Source organism: Hordeum vulgare, chromosome 1H (assembly GCF_904849725.1).
Source record: "Hordeum vulgare subsp. vulgare chromosome 1H, MorexV3_pseudomolecules_assembly, whole genome shotgun sequence".
NCBI classification, from domain to species: Eukaryota; Viridiplantae; Streptophyta; class Magnoliopsida; order Poales; family Poaceae; genus Hordeum; species Hordeum vulgare.
Genome location: NC_058518.1, coordinates 160,524,576 through 160,543,242, shown reverse-complemented (window position 1 = coordinate 160,543,242; position 18,667 = coordinate 160,524,576). Strand labels below are relative to the sequence as shown.

Sequence of the window (18,667 nt, the reverse complement as noted above, 5' to 3'; positions counted from 1 at the left end):
TCAATTATCTCATGATCCCTAGACCCCCAGAATGAGAAAGTAATTTCCGTTGTTATGTGTTTTCAAACTTCACACTCCTTTTCAGAACCGCCTAATGCTTTTTTGCTTGGTTGTAAATGGGCATAGTTTCTTTATCTTTGTTTTGTTTGTTCATCTCTGGTCAAGTGATGGATTCCTGAACTTGAGAAATTATATAAACACTTGCAAAAAATATTTAGATTTGGAGAAGAGAAAGGAAGAGCTCTGAAGCTGAACAAGGATCGTCGTTTGGCACAGGTGAATAACTCCTACGCTGGGCCGGGCCGTTTCCTTTATTTCATATTTTGTTTCTTCTGGTTTGCTTATAAGATAGTTAGGTCATTCCTTAATCATTTACCTCCTCCAGTCTACAAATTCCTCAAGTTGACAAATAAATGATATTTCTTCACATTGCTAAGTGAAACCTAAAAATCTTTGGTTGTCAATATCATCTTAAATATGTATGTTTGGAACTTGAAAATCATATGGCCTCTCGGCATATTATCGACAATATATTTTTGCTGTCGTTATCCTTTTTATTATGGGTGAACATTGCTACCCGGCACCACATAACTTTTAGCAGCGCCTTCACTGATCTTGAATATTTCTTTGTTCATTTCAGGAGAGGAAGAACGCTGCTTTGTTTGACGAGTAACAAGAAAGGAAGCAAAACAAAAGCTCATCGACCCGGCAGTTTACTCTGTTTGAGCTGGAATTTATTTATTTATATCTGTTAGAGCATATATCCCCACATGTGGTTTTGGTAATTGATGACAATTCCTATGGACTAATGGTTGCCTTAAGTTATATTTATAGGATTTGTCCATAGAAACTTCTTGAAGTCCATCTGTTGGGTTCAAGGAGTTTATATGATGACCAAGATGGTATTCAAGGTATTATCCAAAGAATGGTCATAGAGACACAAGGTTGATCAAGATCTCAGACAAAGAGTAAATCAAGATGATCAACACACAAAGCATACAAGATGTACCGAGAGGGATCAAGTGATCCCATGGTATGGTAAGCATTGTCCATTACGTGTTTGTGTACTAACCCAAGGTCTTTGTGAGAGTTATGTGTGGGGGTTAGGTGTGCTTCCATGGGCTTGCGTCAAAAGGAAGATCTCATACAACCCATGAAGGATGATGTCAAGTGGTCATCGTCATCAAGATTGCAGTGTGCAAGTTCAAGTGGATCAGCACGAATATATCATGCTTGATGCTTGCCGTCCATTGTGGTGGCAATGGACTTGTGAAGATATGCTAAAGATCAGCTCACCCATAGTGTGTATGGGGGAGCAATAAACTAGTCTTCATCAAGCCAACGCAATCAAGAAAGGTGGTCCATCTTGAGGAAGCCAACATCATCGTCATCTAGCTCAAGAGGACGAGGTGCAAGGTATAGGTTTGCTCTTGATAGGTTTTCTGTTTTAGGATAGATTGTCGTACTGTCAAGGGCGACTCTCAAGTGAGTAGCTTGATCGTATCGTTCGTTGAGAGCTCAAACCATTTGCATCCTTGCATGATACTTCTTGGTTCTTGTTTGGTGTTTCTATTTCTGAGTTTTAGAGCTTATGTTCATCTTCATGACAAGCTCGAGTTCATCGAAAATGGAGTCCATATGCATCTTCTATGATGTTTTCGATGTTGGGAATTTTTACCAGTCTTAGTCGAAGAAGGGTTCTCACCATTTTCTTATGGTACTTTTCTCACTTGCTTCTTATTGATATTTCTAACAAGATTGTATTAGCCCATGTCTTTAGCTCTCCAACAAACTTGGTTTCGTTGAATTCGGAGTCCGTATGCGAAAGTTACAGCAGTTTCAGTATCCAGCGGTAGTACCGCTCGTGGTTCGAGCGGTAGTACCGCCCCCGGAGAGGTAGTACCGCCCCCCGGAGCGGTAGTAATTTTTTACTACCGCTCCCTAGCGGTAGTACCGTTCCGTAGGACTGTTTTTTGCATACTTTTTGGCCCCAGCATGGTTGGTGAACCTACCGAGCGGTAGTACCACTCCATGAGCGGTAGCACCGCTGTGTGCGGGCTGTGAAGCTTAACGCTTGGATTTTTCCACACCTATAAAAAGGGGTCTTCTTCCCCATTGAACCTTATCTCTTCAGCTCGTGTTCTTCCCCCATTGTTGACCTTCTTCGAGCTTGCTAACTCTCAATCCCTCCAATGATTATTGCTAGTTCTTGAGGGAAAAGAGAGAGGAGATCTAGATCCACATTTCACCAATCACTTTCTCCTCCAAGTGAGGGGAACCCCTTGGGTCTAGTTCTTGGAGTTTTTCGTGTTCTTCTTCCTTCTTCCTCTCATTTTCCTCCCTAGCATTAGTTTCTTTGGTGGTATTTGGGAGAGAAGGACTTGGGCACTCTGTGTGCCCTTGCCATTGCATTAGTTGCATCGTTTGAGTTGTCCATGGTGATACATGGAAGTGAAGTTTGAGAAGATTATTACCTTTGGTACTTAGTACCCTAGATATCGTTCTTCGTGGATGCTTTGGCGTCCTAGAAGCTTGGTGGTGTCTCAGAGCTCAATCATTGTGGTGTAAAGCTCCGGGCAAGCGTCAGGGTCTCCAATTAGGTCGTGGAGATTGCCCCGAGCAATTTGTACGGGTATCAGTGACCGCCCCCAAGGTTTGCCATTTGTACGGGTTCGGTGACCGCCCTCAAGGGTCCCTTAGTGGAATCACGGCATCTTGCATTGTGTGAGAGCGTGAGGAGATTACGGTGGCCTTAGTGGCATCTTGGGAGCATTGTGCCTCCACACCGCTCCAACGGAGATTAGCATCCGCAAGGGTGTGAACTTCGGGATACATGATCATCTCTGTGTGCCTCAGTTATCTCTTACCCGAACCCTTTACTTATGCACTTTACTTTGTGATAGCCATATTGTTTATTATCATATATCTTGCTATCACTTAGTTGTTTATCTTGCTTAGCATAAGTTGTTGGTGCACATAGGTGATCCTAGTTGTTGTAGGTTTTGTGCTTGACAAATTAAACATTAGTTTTATTCCGCATTTGTTCAAGGCTAAACCGTAATTAATTTAAAGCTCCTATTCACCCCCCCTCTAGGCGACATCCACGTCCTTTCAATTGGTATCAGAGCTAGGTCTCTGTTTATTAGGTTTAACCTCCCAGAGAGTAAGGATGTCAACTAGGGGTTTAGGGTTCAGTGACAATCTTAGTTTCGGTGGCACAAATTTTGATGTTTGGTTAATTTGCATGCTTAATTACTTTCGGGTCTTGGACCCAAATTTAGAGCGAATTGTAGATATGGGTTTTTCACCTCCAAAGGTTTCTCAAAATATATCTTTAGAGGATGAGAAAAACTCTTATCTCAATGCTCAAGCTTATAATGTGCTTTTTGATGCTTTGAGCAATGTAGTTATATTTCAACTCATGCCATTCCGGGATGCTCATGAGTTGTGGACAAAGCTTCAAGATAAATATGCTATGTCCAAGATTTGTGGGAATGATTGTTCTCCCTCCACCTCCGGTGGTATGGTCTTCTCAACTTCATCTACTTCACCTACATGTGGATTGCCACAAGGTAATGATATGGTGAGTAGTGGTGATCATTGCAACGATGATAGTGGGTTTATTGTTGATGATCCTTCATCACTATATTATTGCAATGCTTCATCTTTGGGCATTAACACTTCGAGCACTCTAAATGTTTTACATGCTTGTGTTGATAGTCCTTGCATATCATGTAAAAACTGCTTGACTAAATCTCATGATGATATGCTTCCTATATCTTGTTGCCATGATAAAAATGTATATATTTCCTCGAGTTGTTGTGCTAACAATGTAGAGGAAATTCATCACTCCATGGAACAAGATGTGGCCTTGAATGATGCTTCAAGGGATGCTACATCATCATCTATTGTGACTCACTTTTGCCTTATGGCTAAGGCTTCAAAGGTATCTCCTACTTTGAATCCCAATATATCTCATTATGATGATGTTGATGATAATGGGGATGAGAATAATGATGAAGAGAGTTATAATATTGCATCCTTAAAAATTAAGGGTGAAATGATTTCTAAATCTCTTTATAAGAATAAACTTGCTTGTTCCAACTTCTAGGAAATCATGTCTATTGCCACTGAGGGCAAGAAATACAATGAGGAGTTGGAAGCTCATCTCGGGGAGCATGAGGCCACCATTGAGACAATAGAAGGTCATGAGAGTGAATACGCTAACGAGATCGCGGAGCTATCTCAAGCTCTTGAAAATGAACAAACCACCAAGGAATCTCTTGAGGAAACCTTTGCTATAGAATTATCTAGATTAAAGGAATCCCATGATAGAGCTCTCGAGGTGGCTAATGATTTTAGAACTAAAAACTATAAGCTTGAAGTTGCACATGCTAAACTCGTTGAGGACTATGAGCACCTCGAAAATGGCTCAAAGGCTATTAAGAGTTCGCTCATCGAACTCACCGAGTCTCATGCTCAACTTGAAGCTTCATATGCTAAAGAGCTTGCCAAGTTGCCTTCTCCTCTTATTGTTAATAATGATGCTTGTGCTACTAATTCTACTTCTTGTGAAGCATCCATTTTAAAGGAGAATGTTGATCTAAGGGCTCAACTCGAGTTGCTATCTAGCAATTATGGGAAAATGGAAGAAAGTCATGGCATGCTCACAAGCTCTCATGATGATCTTCTAGTATCCCATAATGTGCTAAAATTAGCTCATGAGGCTATTACTACCAAGGTAACATCAAGTGAGCCTCATGTTGACATTAGCACTACTTCTAGTCAAAAATCTATATTGCCATGTGCTAGTCCTCATAATTCATCTACTCACAATGTTGCTACATCTTGTGATGAAATACTTTCCATGCCTTGTTTTTTCTAACAATCAAGCTTATACTTCCTCTAGTACCTGTGTTGATACTAACCATGTAGAGAAAATCAAAGAGCTCAAGGCCCAAGTCACTTCCTTGAAGAAAGACTTGGAGAAGAGTCATGAAGGAATGTCCACACTCAACAATGTCTTGTGTGGGCAAAAATCCCCAAATGACAAATATGGACTTGGATTCAACTCCAACAAGAAGAATAAGTCCAAAAGCTTCAAGAAGAAGGGCCAAGAACAAGTCAAGAATTCGGCCAAGATTATTTGCTTCAAGTGCAAAATTGAAGGGCACCATGTTAGATCTTGCCCACTAAAGAAGAAGCCCCAAAGTCACAAGCAACAAGGGTAGAGGCCACAAGTGCACTCACATACTCAACTACAAGTTGAAGAAAGGCCCCTTCCCAAGAAGACCCAAGCTAACACTCCTCATGTTGAGAAATCAATAGGGAAGAAATTAAAGGGTAGATGTTGCTACTTATGTCGTGAGAAGGGTCACTTCGCTTCTTCTTGCACGAGAGGTAATTTATCCAACCCAATCATTATTGATGATATCTATTCACTTGGGAAGGATAAGGTTGGCAATGTGTTTGCCAAGTTTGTTGGTACTCAAAGTGGTGTCAAGAAAAGTACTATTTGGGTTGCCAAGCCTATTGTGACTAACCTCTTTGGACCCAACGTGGTTGGGGACCAACAAGCTCAAACTTGATCAATATGTGTTTGTGGAGGACATTAGAGACATGGATACATAATGAATAATTAAGGGGTCTTCATCATTCATATTTTCTCAAGCCAAGTCATTTGGATTATCGAGTTTCTATCTTATATCCAATGTGCCTCCTTACGGTAACTTGTACTTAAGTTGTTTACATTGTTAGTTGCTTGCCCCTTTGCATGTTGTGGTTTTGTACCTTGCATGTGTTTGTACATGTTGTGCTTCCAACTTGCTTATGTTGAGTAATCGAGTATGTGTATGTTGGTTTGCATATCATGTACATGTGAGTCTTGTATTGAGCCTTTTTGCATCTTGTGTGTATCTTTGTTGGCTCTTGTGAGAGATTAATGGATTAGCCCATTGTGGGGGAGTGATGTGCTTTGGACACCTCACAATCCTATAAATGTGTATACATGGGGAATACCACTTAGGATTGATATTTCAAGATTATCTAGTTTCTATGTGGTATGTCTTACTCATGAGAAATTCAAATTCTATATGGTCAATTAATTATCTCTTGTTCGTTTTAATTTGCCACTTTTGATATTGTTGTTTTATCACATTAAGGGGGAGTAATATGCTATGTGCATATTACAAGCCTAGAGAATGTGTACATTTGAGGTACTGCCACTTAGTGTTGATATTGTAAATTGTCTTGTTCCTAGGTGGCATGTTTGCTCTACAAGTGTCATTTGCTTGCGTTTTATGGGTAAAGATGATCTTGGATATATTTGTGATCTACCAATGAGTATCATTTCCAAAATACTTCTTGTCCTTGACAATTAGTATTCCCATCATGTGGTAGGAATTGCTAATCGTCTTTACATTGGATTTTGTGTTTCGTTTGTCTTCCTTGCCTCTTGTGGATCTATTTTAACATGTCTAGTGTCTTTATATATATAGGGAAAGTGATGATCCCATCTTGTGAATTTTGTATTTAAATGCAAATTCTATATAATGCACATCCCTTGGGGGAGCTATCCTATTTTCTTTAGAACACTCTCTTTATTCACCCATCATAAAATCTTTTGATCCCCATCAAGTGTGTGTTGATGGGAGGCAAGTCTTGCTCTTTATGATGCTTTGTGCCATCATGAAAATTTTTCGAGGGTTTGGTTTGTTGGAACCTAGCTCTCTTTTGTAAACTAGATACCTCGTGTTTGTTTTCCTTCAATTGGTATCTTGTTTCCTTTTATTTGGCATGTGTAAATGGATATCTCATTCCTTGAGGTATCTTTTAATTGATATCCTTCAAGTGATAGTTTTTGGTTTGGTATCTTATTATCACTTGATACCTTGTCTTTTGGTGTATTATCAACTTTGTGTTGAGTTGATTATTGAAAGCCTTGAGCATGCATATTTACTATATAGCTTCTTTTGCTTGCTTTCTTTATTTGACCCAATATATAGGGGAAACTCCACCTTGTCATAAATTGACTAAAGTGTGCATGAAATTAAAATTCATATATATGTGCACATATTTATGTGGACTTTGTCCTATGTATTGTTGGTTTTCTAACTCTTTGGTCCCAATGAGCTTGGGCACCATTTTGTTTGTTTTGTTGTTCCAGGAACAATTGGAGATGCGTTGGATGCTCGGCTCACCTATAAGGAAGGTGTTGAGACCATGTGGTTATTGGAGCCAAGTTAGGATGATCAACGAACAACTATCTACTACATCAATCCAATGTTGTCTTGGTAACAAGTATCTACTTCATGCTTTCATTTCTTGCAAAGGCCCAAACATGTCTTTTCTTTTCGAGGTTGCATCATGGCATGAATCTCTTGATTCGTTCTTGTAGTACTTGTTTCCTTTCTCAAAGCATGCGAACAATGATGTCTTATTGCTAGTTGGGATGTCTTTGATGTTCGTATGTTGGAAGTTCATATTGTACAATAAGAAAATATTAGGCCATGTGTTATGCTTCCAAGCAAAGATCTTATTGATATATTTATGACTTCCTTTTGGATATCTTGTTTGTTCCTTCTTGTAACCATTTCGTGTGTACATCCTTCTTTGTGGATATATATCATCATGATTGTCTTCTACTTAGAATCTTTTACACATCAGAGAAGTTACATCTCTAATTGATATCCTATTTTCTTTCACGTCCACCGTTGCATTTCCTTTTTCAGTTTTTGGTGGCTTTGTGAAAGGATTTGTCTTGAGTGCGTATCTTATTTTCCTACATCTTGATGCACTCTTTGGCCGTGAAGATTATTTTTCCTCATGCTTGTCTTGATGAGGGTTTTGCCATTTCGATTGTTATCCCTCCTCTTGACGAGGTTCTTATTTCCTATCTTCACCATGGGTTGTCACAAGCATTGGTTCTTATTTTGTTTATTAGTAAGCTTGTGAACCCATTTTCTAGTATGTGTGTGTGGTAATGATATGTCTTGCACTTTGTGTCTCATTTCATCAAGACTATGTTGATAAGTAATGCTCATCCTTATCTTAGTCTTCTCAAGTGCTTTGCCATGACTCACACACATTATTTTGGTTGAGCCTATTCTTAAGTTGCTTCTTTTGCATGTTGCTCAACCATTTGTTTTGTGCAATTGATATGCTTATTGTCTCATCTATCTTCATGCACTCGTTGTGTGTTTCTATTAATTTTGGGGGAGCAACAATCCTATTTTGTGCACTTATATCAAATACAAAAATCTCGTATTAGTGCACAAATCATGGGGAGCTTCTCTAGTTTTGATAAAACACTCTGTTGCCTTTATCGTAATATCTTTTATTCATGTGGTTCCAAGCACCATATGGTTGTTTGTTCCATCTGGTATCTTTTGATTGCTTGCCTCTATTTTTTGTATGTCTTTGTGGCATACGATTCTTTTATTTGCAATCTTTGGGTCCTCAATATAGTTAGTTTTCCTCCAGCTACTTATCATTGTATTTGTGTATTTCTTTGAACTCATTTGCTGAGAAGTACACACTTTTTGGAAGACCACCTACTATATTGGCTTTCTAAACTTTTCGTCCATTTTGGCAATCGATGCCAATGGGGGAGAAGTTTAGAGAGTTTACTTTGGATATCTCTAGAGGGTTTTTCTTTATTGCGTAACCATTTACATCTTGCAGGCATGCATTATTGCTTTGTATGTGTGCGCTTGGTTATGCTTATTTCTTTATATAAACTCTCTTGAAGTGGTTGTCATCAATTACCAAAATGGGGGAAATTGTTAGAGCATATATCTCCATATGTGGTTTTGGTAATTGATGACAATTCCTATGGACTAATGGTTGCCTTAAGTTATATTTATAGGATTTGTCCATAGGCACTTCTTGAAGTCCATCTGTTGGGTTCAAGGAGTTTATATGATGACCAAGATGGTATTCAAGGTATTATCCAAAGAATGGTCATAGAGACACAAGGTTGATCAAGATCTCAGACAAAGAGTAAATCAAGATGATCAACACACAAAGCATACAAGATGTACCGAGAGGGATCAAGTGATCCCATGGTATGGTAAGCATTGTCCATTACGTGTTTGTGTACTAACCCATGGTCTTTGTGAGAGTTCTATGTGGGGGTTAGGTGTGCTTCTATGAGCTTGCGACAAAAGGAAGATCTTATACAACCCATGAAGGATGATGTCAAGTGGTGATCGTCATCAAGATTGCGGTGTGCAAGTTCAAGTGGATCAGCACGAATATATCATGCTTGATGCTTGCCGTCCACTGTGGTGGCAATGGACTTGTGAAGATATGCTGAAGAGGGGCTCACCCATAGTGCGTATGGGGGAGCAATCAACTAGTCTTCATCAAGCCAATGCAATCAAGAAAGGTAGTCCATCTTGAGGAAGCCAAGATCATCGTCATCTAGCTCAAGAGGACGAGGTGCAAGTTATAGGTTTGCCCTTGATAGGTTTTCTGTTTTAGGATAGATTGTCGTACTGTCAAGGGGGGCTCTCAAGTGAGTAGCTTGATCGTATCGTTCGTTGAGAACTCAAACCATTTGCATCCTTGCATCATACTTCTTGGTTCTTGTTTGGTGTTTCTATTTGTGAGTTTTAGAGCTTATGTTCATCTTCATGACAAGCTCGAGTTCATCGAAAATGGAGTCCATATGCATCTTCTATGATGTTTTCGATGTTGGGAGTTTTTACTGGTCTTATTCAAAGAAGGGTTCTCACCATTTTCTTATGGTACTTTTCTCACTTGCTTCTTATTAATATTTCTATCAATATTGTATTAGCCCATGTCGTTACCTTTCCAACAAACTTCGTTTCGTTGAATTCGGAGTCCGTATGCGAAAGTTACAGCAGTTTCAGTATCCAGCGGTAGTACCGCTCCTGGTTCGAGCGGTAGTACTGCTCGTGTAGTGGTAGTACCGCCCCCGAAGAGGTAGTACCGCCCCCGGAGCGGTAGTAATTTTTTACTACCGCTCCCTAGCGGTAGTACCGCTCTGTCGGACTGTTTTTTGCATACTTTTTGGCCTCAGCATGGTTGGTGAACCTACCGAGCGGTAGTACCGCTCTGTGCGGACTGTGAGGCTTAACGGTTGGATTTTCCCACACCTATAAAAAGGTGTCTTCTTCCCCATTGAATCTTATCTCTTTAGCTCGTGTTCTTCCCCCATTGTTGACCTTCTTCGAGCTTGCTAACTCTCAATCCCTCCAATGATTCTTGCTAGTTCTTGAGGGAAAAGAGAGAGGAGATCTAGATCCACATTTCCACCAATCACTTTCTCCTCTAAGTGAGGGGAACCCCTTGGGTCTAGTTCTTGGAGTTTTTCGTGTTCTTCTTCGTTCTTCCTCTCATTTTCCTCCCTAGCATTAGTTGCTTTGGTGGGATTTGGGAGAGAAGGACTTGGGCACTCCGTATGCCCTTGCAATTGCATTAGTTGCATCGTTTGAGTTCTCCACGGTGATACGTGGAAGTGAAGTTTGAGAAGCTTATTACCTTTAGAACTTAGTAGCCTAGATATTATTCTTCGTGGATGCTTTGACATCCTAGAAGCTTGGTGGTGTCTCGGAGCTCAATCATTGTGGTGTAAAGCTCCGGGCAAGCGTCGGGGTCTCCAATTAGGTTGTGGAGATTGCCCCGAGCAATTTGTACGGGTATCGGTGACCTCCCCCAAGGTTTGCCATTTGTACGGGTTCGGTGACCGCCATCAAGGGTCCCTTAGTGGAATCACGGCATCTTGCATTGTGTGATCGTGAGGAGATTACGGTGGCCTTAGTGGCCTCTTGGGGAGCCTTGTGCCTCCACACCGCTCCAACAGAGATTAGCATCCGCAAGGGTGTGAACTTCGGGATACATCATCATCTCTGTGTGCCTCGGTTATCTCTTACCCGAACCCTTTACTTATGCACTTTACTTTGTGATAGTCATATTGTTTATTTTCACATATATTTCTATCACTTAGTTGTTTATCTTGCTTAGCATAAGTTGTTGGTGCACATAGGTGAGCCTAGTTGTTGTAGGTTTTGTGCTTGACAAATTAAACGTTAGTTTTATTCCACATTTGTTCAAGCCCAAAGCGTAATTATTTTAAAGCGCCTATTCACCCCCCCCCTCTAGGCGACATCCACGTCCTTTCAATATATGTGTAAACAACCACAGGCAGAATGTCCTTAGAGCTTGCTCCTTCCTTGACTTGTTGTCTAATTATGATTATGATGGCTTGTTGTACTTGAGAAATACTCCTACTTGGCCGAAATGATCACTGTTGGTGTTATAATGTCCCATCTGCGTTTACTTGTGAATTAAGTTCTTCTTTTAGTGCAGCGCAGCGAGTTAAAAAATCAATGTCCCATATTACTCTTGCTTTAAAAAAGACAACCAAAGCGTGTTAAAAAATTAAACCATGGCGCCAGCTTTGCCATTTGCGGCCTGAGCGTCACCGGGACGCGAGTGGTGGCTGAGATATGGAAATCCACCGCTGCGCATTCATCTTTTTTGAGGGACATATCAGGATGATACGAGCTTAACCAGGGCCACATGACCAAACATGCTTAAAATGGCATATATCCTTTGGGGTTCGAAGTTTACCATCGAAAGGAGAGCATCTATCTTTACAGCACGAGCAAAGGTACATCGAATTGTAGAAATAAAATAGATGCTAGATGAGGCATTACTAATGTTGACAAGCAATCGGTTCCATCTGATGTATTTGGCAAAGTAGACATCCAAGAGGAAGCTAAAACTTTAGATATAGGTGATCACGACAATATCAGTGCAGAAGTTACACATACTTTTGGTCAAAATCAACCTTGCTATTATGTGAAGCTTTCTTTCCCTGATGCAGACCTGTTTCAATTGGTCAGATCTGGGCCCTTTTTGATAACCTTGATGGCATGCCAAGATATTATGCTAAAATAAAAGGTTTTGATGCCTCCAACTTTAAAGTTCATCTCACTTGGCTGGAGCGCATTGCAATGAATGAAGCAGAGGAGAAATGGTCTGACAAAGAATTGCCCGTTGCTTGTGGAAGCTTTAGCTTAGGACCAATAGATATATCGCAAGACAGACTCATGTTTTCACATATTGTTTTATGGAAGGCAAACGGAGGAAATATGAAGTACATCCCAGTAAGGGTGAGGTATGGGCTCTTTATAAGGGATGGAACATACAATGGGGATCAGATGCAGATAATCATAGATCCTATGAATATGAAGTCGTGAAAGTCCTGTCAAATTTCTCAGTTAGTGCTGACGTTACTGTTGTCCCATTAGTCAGGATTGAAGGCTTTGTCAGTTTATTTGCGACTGTTAAGGAGAAATCTGACATTGTGGTGGCACCAAGTGAGCTACTTCGTTTTTCTCACAGTGTTCCGTTTCATAGGACAAATGGGAATGAAAAAGTGGCAACAGCAATGCCAAGGTGATGTCATGCCACGCTGATGGATGTTTTGATGGACACAATCATTTTTTACTATACATTTCCATGGTCGTCTTTCTTACCATAGATTGGAAGCCAACCACGACCGATGATCCATGGTGTGTAGATGATACACCGGCAAGGCGTTCCAAGGGATGAGGAGGAAATCACGATTTTAAGGGACGAGGAGGAGCTTGCGATTTCCGGTCTGTCCGATCTGCTGACGCATGTGGATGACTAGGAGTCTTTGTGTTTTCTCTGAAACAAAGCACGGGTGTCCCCCATTACAATGAACATATTCTTTTGCTATTGGATATAAAAAATAATGCATAATGACACATGAAGCATGTTGTGTTCTTTTTTTACCCGGTGCAATGCACGGGTATTTGTACTAGTACGTACTAATAACAGAAATATCTATTTTTAGTCCCTCGTTAGCATTTAACAAAAAAATCCTTTATATATATATATATTTTTGGAATGTTGGTAGCTTGGCTACCAAATTAATTGATCAGAGGAGAGAAACAAAGTACAACCGCCCGAGCTGGGCAAGCATCCACCGAAAGGCACGATGCGACAAAAAACAAAACAGGAAGAACGAAGAGAAAGGAAGAAAAACAAAGAAGAGAAGGGAGAGAAAAAACTCGTGCCCGGGTCGTCAGCCTGAAAGAAAAGGAATCCCAGCTCCCGCCATGTTCCACAGGATGATCTCGTCCTCAATTCTATGAATGAAGGCATCCTGGCTCATGCGTTCCTTCTTAAAAATACGCCTGTTCCGCTCACGCCAGATCTCCCAAATCGTGAGAAACATGATGGAGAGCAGTCCTTTCCTCTTCCGCATTGTCTCCATGGAAACACACCTTCGCAGCCAAGACGCGAAGTTTTGATGTCCACCCCACCTCGTCGGCTGTAGCGAAGGTAAACCAGCCTTAACCGCTGCCCAGATCCAAACCCTCCATGACCAGGGACATTCTGTGAACAAATGAGTTGGCGTTTCAAGGCTACGCTCACATAATTGACAGAAGTACTCATTGTCGAACCCTCTCCGCAGCAGTGCATCTGCCGTCATGATTTTCCCAAGCATGACTGTCCAAACGAAGAATCTACAGTTCCCTGGCGCCCAGGCTTGCCAGATTAGTTCGAAACCATCCCTGGGTGTGGTTCCCTCAAATTGCAGCGCATAAGCTGATCGCGCACTGTATTCTCCGTTGGTAGCAAATCTCCAAACAATCTCATCCTGCTGTCCGACCTGGAGCACTACCCTATCCACCCTATTTGCCAGGTTTGATAACTCGTTGTTCATGTCATCCGTTAGACCATGGGCAAGGTCGTTCAGCCACGTGTCTCTGGACAGCGCGTCGTGTACCGATCTGTTTTTTCGAGTAGCAATCTTGTACAGAGCAGGTGCAACCACCTTAGGGCATTCCCCAAATAGCCATCTGTCATTCCAAAATTGTGCTGATCTCCCGTCCCCAATGGTAATTGTGGTGGCCATGGAAAACAAGGAGTGGTCCTTGCTATCACATGGTACCGAAAAACGTACCCATGGGCGATCTGGTTTGCGCCAGGCCAGCTAGAGCCATCGCACTCGAAGGGTTGCACCAAAATATTTTAGATTTAACACTCCGAGACCCCCAAGGTGCTTTGGCCTACATATCTGGTTCCACCCCACTTTATATTGACCTCCCGTGTAGGAGTCGGAGCCTACCCACAGCCATGCTCGCGCGGACCTGACCAGTAGCTTCTACGCCCATATTGGAAGTTTAAAAACTGACATCCAGTACATGGCAAGGGGAATTAGGTTGGCTTTGAGCAGAACCAGCCGCCCACTTTTGGCGATTAGGCTACCCTTCCAGCATGCAGACCTCCTAGCAAACTTGAGGATGAAGGGGTCAAGCTGAGCTTTTGTGAGCCCTTTTAGGGACAAGGGCAGGCCTAAGTAGGTGGTGGGAAGCGTTTTGACCATGATGTTGAGCGGAGCTAGGATGGCTGTAAGGTCCAGACCAGCACACCTTATGTGGAAAGCCGAGCTCTTATGACAATTAATCTGCAGTCCCGAAGCTGCCCCAAAGCATTTCAGCAACCGCTTGACCATTCTCGCATCTGCTTCTACCGGGTTTATGAAAATGGCTACATCGTCTGCATAGAAGGAGCACCGCATCAGCTTTCTTCTCCCAGGCAGCGGAGATAGCAGGCGGTCCTCCGTGGCCAGCTCGAACAATCGTTGCATTGGTTCCATCATGAGGATAAACAGAAAGGGGGATATTGGATCCCCTTGTCTGAGACCCCTGCGATGTGGAATTGACTCGGACTGGTCGCCATTTATAAGAATGCGCGATGAAGCTGTGCATAACAGCATTGCAATCCACTCCCGCCATCGCTCCCCAAAGCCCCTTGCCTCAAGCATATTAAGAATGTCCGTCCAGGAGACTGAGTCAAAGGCCTTGGCAATATCCAATTTAAGCAGGACTGACGGCTTCTTGGTCCTATGCATATGGCGCAATGTGTTTTGGACATACAGGAAGTTTTCCTGAATGCTGCGCTTTTTGATGAACGCACTTTGGCATTGACTAACCAGGAATTCCATTTTTGGGCTCAGCCGCCGTGCTAGGATCTTTGCGAACAATTTTATCAGGCTATGAATGAGTGAGATTGGTCTAAAATCAGTCAAGACGTGAGCACCAGGCTTCTTGGGTATGAGCACAATCAACCCCTTGTTTACACGCTGCATCCCTTTTCTGTCCATTCGATGGAGTTGTTGAAGCGCGGCCTGCACATCTAGCTTGATAACCTCCCAACAAGCCCGAAAGAATCCGCCAGAGAAGCCATCTGGTCCAGGGGCCTTCTCTGTGGGCATGTCATTGATCGCCTCCTTAATCTCGTGAAGGGAGAATTCCTCTTCCAAATCCGACAGGTCAACATGGTCAAGGTCCAAAGCTTCCCAGTTAAGAGAAGTTGCCGTAGGCTGTGGGGTGCCAAAGATGCTCGAGAAATAGTCATGAGCAAGCTGATTCATCTCACCCGTGGTCGAAACTGCTCCTGCCGGGCCGTGCAGGACGTGGATTAAATTTCTGTTGCACCGGGTGTTGGCCTTTCTTTGGAAATTTTTTGTATTGGCATCCCCTGCTTTCAACCAGAGTACCCTACTCCGATGTCTGATTTTGATTTTGAGGAGCACCGCAAGGCCTAGTGATCTTGATTTCAGTTTAGCGCGCAACCCCCTTTCAGGAGTCGAAAGTTGCCTGAAGTCTTGCACCGCATCCAGCTGGAGAATGATCTCCGTGACCGCGGCCAGTTGCCGCTGCACATCACCTACTAGCGTGCGACTCCATCGCTGGAGAGCTTTGTTGAGCCGTCTCAGCTTTAAGTAAAGTGTGGTCAAAGGGCATCTCTGGCCAGCCTGCTCGTTCCAGGATTGCGCCACAACCTCGTGGAAACCAGCAATGTATTGCCAGTATGATTCAAAACGGAAACGTCTATTTGTTTTAACACCTGCAACATTGATTAACAGGAGTGGGCAATGATCGGATATCCATATGCTTGGGGAAGCAGCCTGACCATCGGGAAAAGCATCTCCCAGTCTACGTTGCAGAATGCACGATCTAACCTGACCAGCGTTGGGTTCGCTTGCTCATTGCTCCAGGTGAACCTCCGTCCAATTAGCTGCAGTTCATGCAGGCATGATCTGTTGAGCGTGCGACGGAACTTGGTCATCCATGTCCGACATATCCGATTATTGCTTTTGTCCCTAGGGTCGGTGATCAGATTAAAATCACCAATTATTAGCCACGGGCCTGTCATGGTGTTATGAATGTCTGCTAGCTCATTAAGAAACGCCTGCTTTCTCTGTGCATCATGAGGCCCATAAACCGTTGTCAAGGACCACTGATCACCCCCACCAATTGGGCAGAAGGAGACCGTGATCGAGTAAGAGCGGATGCTAACGGAGGCTGCCCTGAAGTGATCACCAGGCCAGCAGAGCAGAATACCGCCCTTGGTACCCTGCGCTGGTAGGGTGACGTGGCTGTCAAAACCGCCTCCAACTATTTCTCTCCTGTCAGCCACGGACACCGCTGCCAGTTTCGATTCCTGCAGACAGATAATAGAGCAACCAAGAGGGCTGAGGAGCGCGCGGGTTGCCGCGCGCCTGGCGCTGTTATTGAGACCACGAACATTCCAGCTAATAAGGGAAAGTTGTTCATTCATAGGAAACAAACAGGCCGCGGAGGTTCGAAGTCAAAGCAAATAAGCGAGATACATGACGAAGCCGTAGCTTCGCCCCGGCGGCCAGAAAGGCGCCCCACAGTGCAGATCATAGTGCAACTAATCATGGAAACACGGAGTACTGCTGTTTTAAGGCGCAAAGATCTCAGGATGCACTGCCCGCCAGCTTCTCCAGAATCGCTTGGAGCTCAGCATCCGGCAGCTGCAGCTGCGACGGGGAAGAAAGTCCAGCTATGCTTGCCAACTTGTTGACATTCTCAGGCGGCATCGGGGAGCGGAAGAATTGCAGGTACTTAAGCAGGGTGTTGTCGGAGAACTCGTCAGGGTGCGCGATGAAGCCTAGCTCCACGCGGATTGCTGTGTGCGCACGTCTGGAAGACGACAAATTTGATTTTAGACGTTGTAGCCTTGAGCTCTGTCTGGCACCCTTTACCACACTAAGAATACGCTGCCTGAGCGGCCTTGGCGACGCCGTCTTAGCCGGTGCAGCGCCGAGGATGGATCTGGATAGCAGGGAAGCAATCTTACTGATGAATAACTGCTGCTCATTGATCTGCAGGGCTGACACCTTGTCCGTGATGGCCATAAGCAGCCCCGGACCAGACAAATTGACCTCAGCTAGTGCTTTTCTGGCACGCACTTCTTCCATAGATTGCATAGGAGGGAGATCAGCCTGAAGACCTGTCTGAATACCACCGCTAAATCCCGTTGTCGGGCCAAACGGCAGCGGCCAACCATCATATCCGCAGGAGCCCAGCTGCGGCCACGAGGGCTGCACCGCTGGCCAGCATGGCATCCAATATGGGAATAGATCCTCTGTTGGCGCCGCGCTCCAGATGGGCTACGTCCCTCCTTCATGCATAGGCAAATTGACAGGGGTCACAACTTCCTGGTCCAGCAACGGCGGGAAGGGGGGCAGCTCATATGGCTCTTGTGACTGCGCTGGAGGGGATGGCACTAGTACCGTCACCTCGATCATGGGACGCTGCTCTAATGGTTTAGGCAACATAAACATCAGCTCTGACCCAGCTTGAACCCAAGCGAAGGGGTCTAGGACGGACCTGTCGTGATGCAACGCTACAATCTCTAGCTGGACAGCATCTCTCCCGGCCACCTGCATGTCTGGCACCACCGCTCCTTGCGCTAACGCTGCCTCTGTCACCACAAGATCATTGCAAGCCATATCTTGCGAACCTAGCTCGTCACCCTGCCCCTCCACGCGATTCTGATCATCAGCCCTAGCAGGGACCATATTCAAGCTCAGCGGCTTACTCTCCAGCACTGGCGACGAGAGGACCTAATCATCATTGCTGCAGCCTCTGTCCAAACTATCCGTCTCCGCCCTGTCCTCCGGGTTGGGGGCGGCGTCCCCGTGTTCTGCATCACGACCGCGGTCTGCAATTCCTGCTGAACCAGCTTCCCCTGGGCTGGAGTGTCATAGCTGACCGCCAGGCCCCTCTCAACCCATGCAGACTGCTCCTGTTGCACCCCGCTGGCCAGTCCGGCAATGTCCACCGCGCGGTGACGGCGGTGCCTCCTAGGCTCCGGCTCTCTGCTTGTAGTGTCCCGGCACATGGCCTGGTCGCGCATGGTGCGAAAGAACCGCTTACACACCCCACCCCGGGAGCCCCACCGACGTCTGGTGCTGCTACCTCCTGCATCCCCCTCGTCATCATCACTTTGACGATCAACAAGGCGGTTGGAGCAGGTACTAGCTGATCTGGCCCTGCCTTCGCCATCCTTCACGCCGAATCGCCACTTACCCTTGAAACGGTAAGTGCGCGGCCATGCAGAGCAGTCCTCGCGGCCCGGAGAGGTCGGCGTGAAATCTTTGACGACATCCAGGTGAATAAGCACTGCGAACGATGCCCCCTCTCTTCCCTCCTCTGTCGGCGTTCCTTCTGGCAGGAACTCTCTTGGACGAACAAAGTCTGGCCTCTGTAACACAGTGAAATCTGCAGCCCGCGGAATCTTGTTCGGATGCCAAGTCCAAAGCCACGCAAAGAGCGCCGCGCAG

General features: G+C 44.3%; 1 long non-coding RNA gene across 1 annotated transcript; it reads left to right on the top strand.

Annotated features, from left to right (window-relative positions):
* Positions 1–207: 207 nt before the first annotated feature.
* On the top strand, positions 208–680 carry LOC123408381. Its single transcript, XR_006612733.1, has 2 exons — positions 208–276; positions 641–680. It is a non-coding gene; the product is annotated as an uncharacterized LOC123408381 (long non-coding RNA).
* Positions 681–18,667: the final 17,987 nt, after the last annotated feature.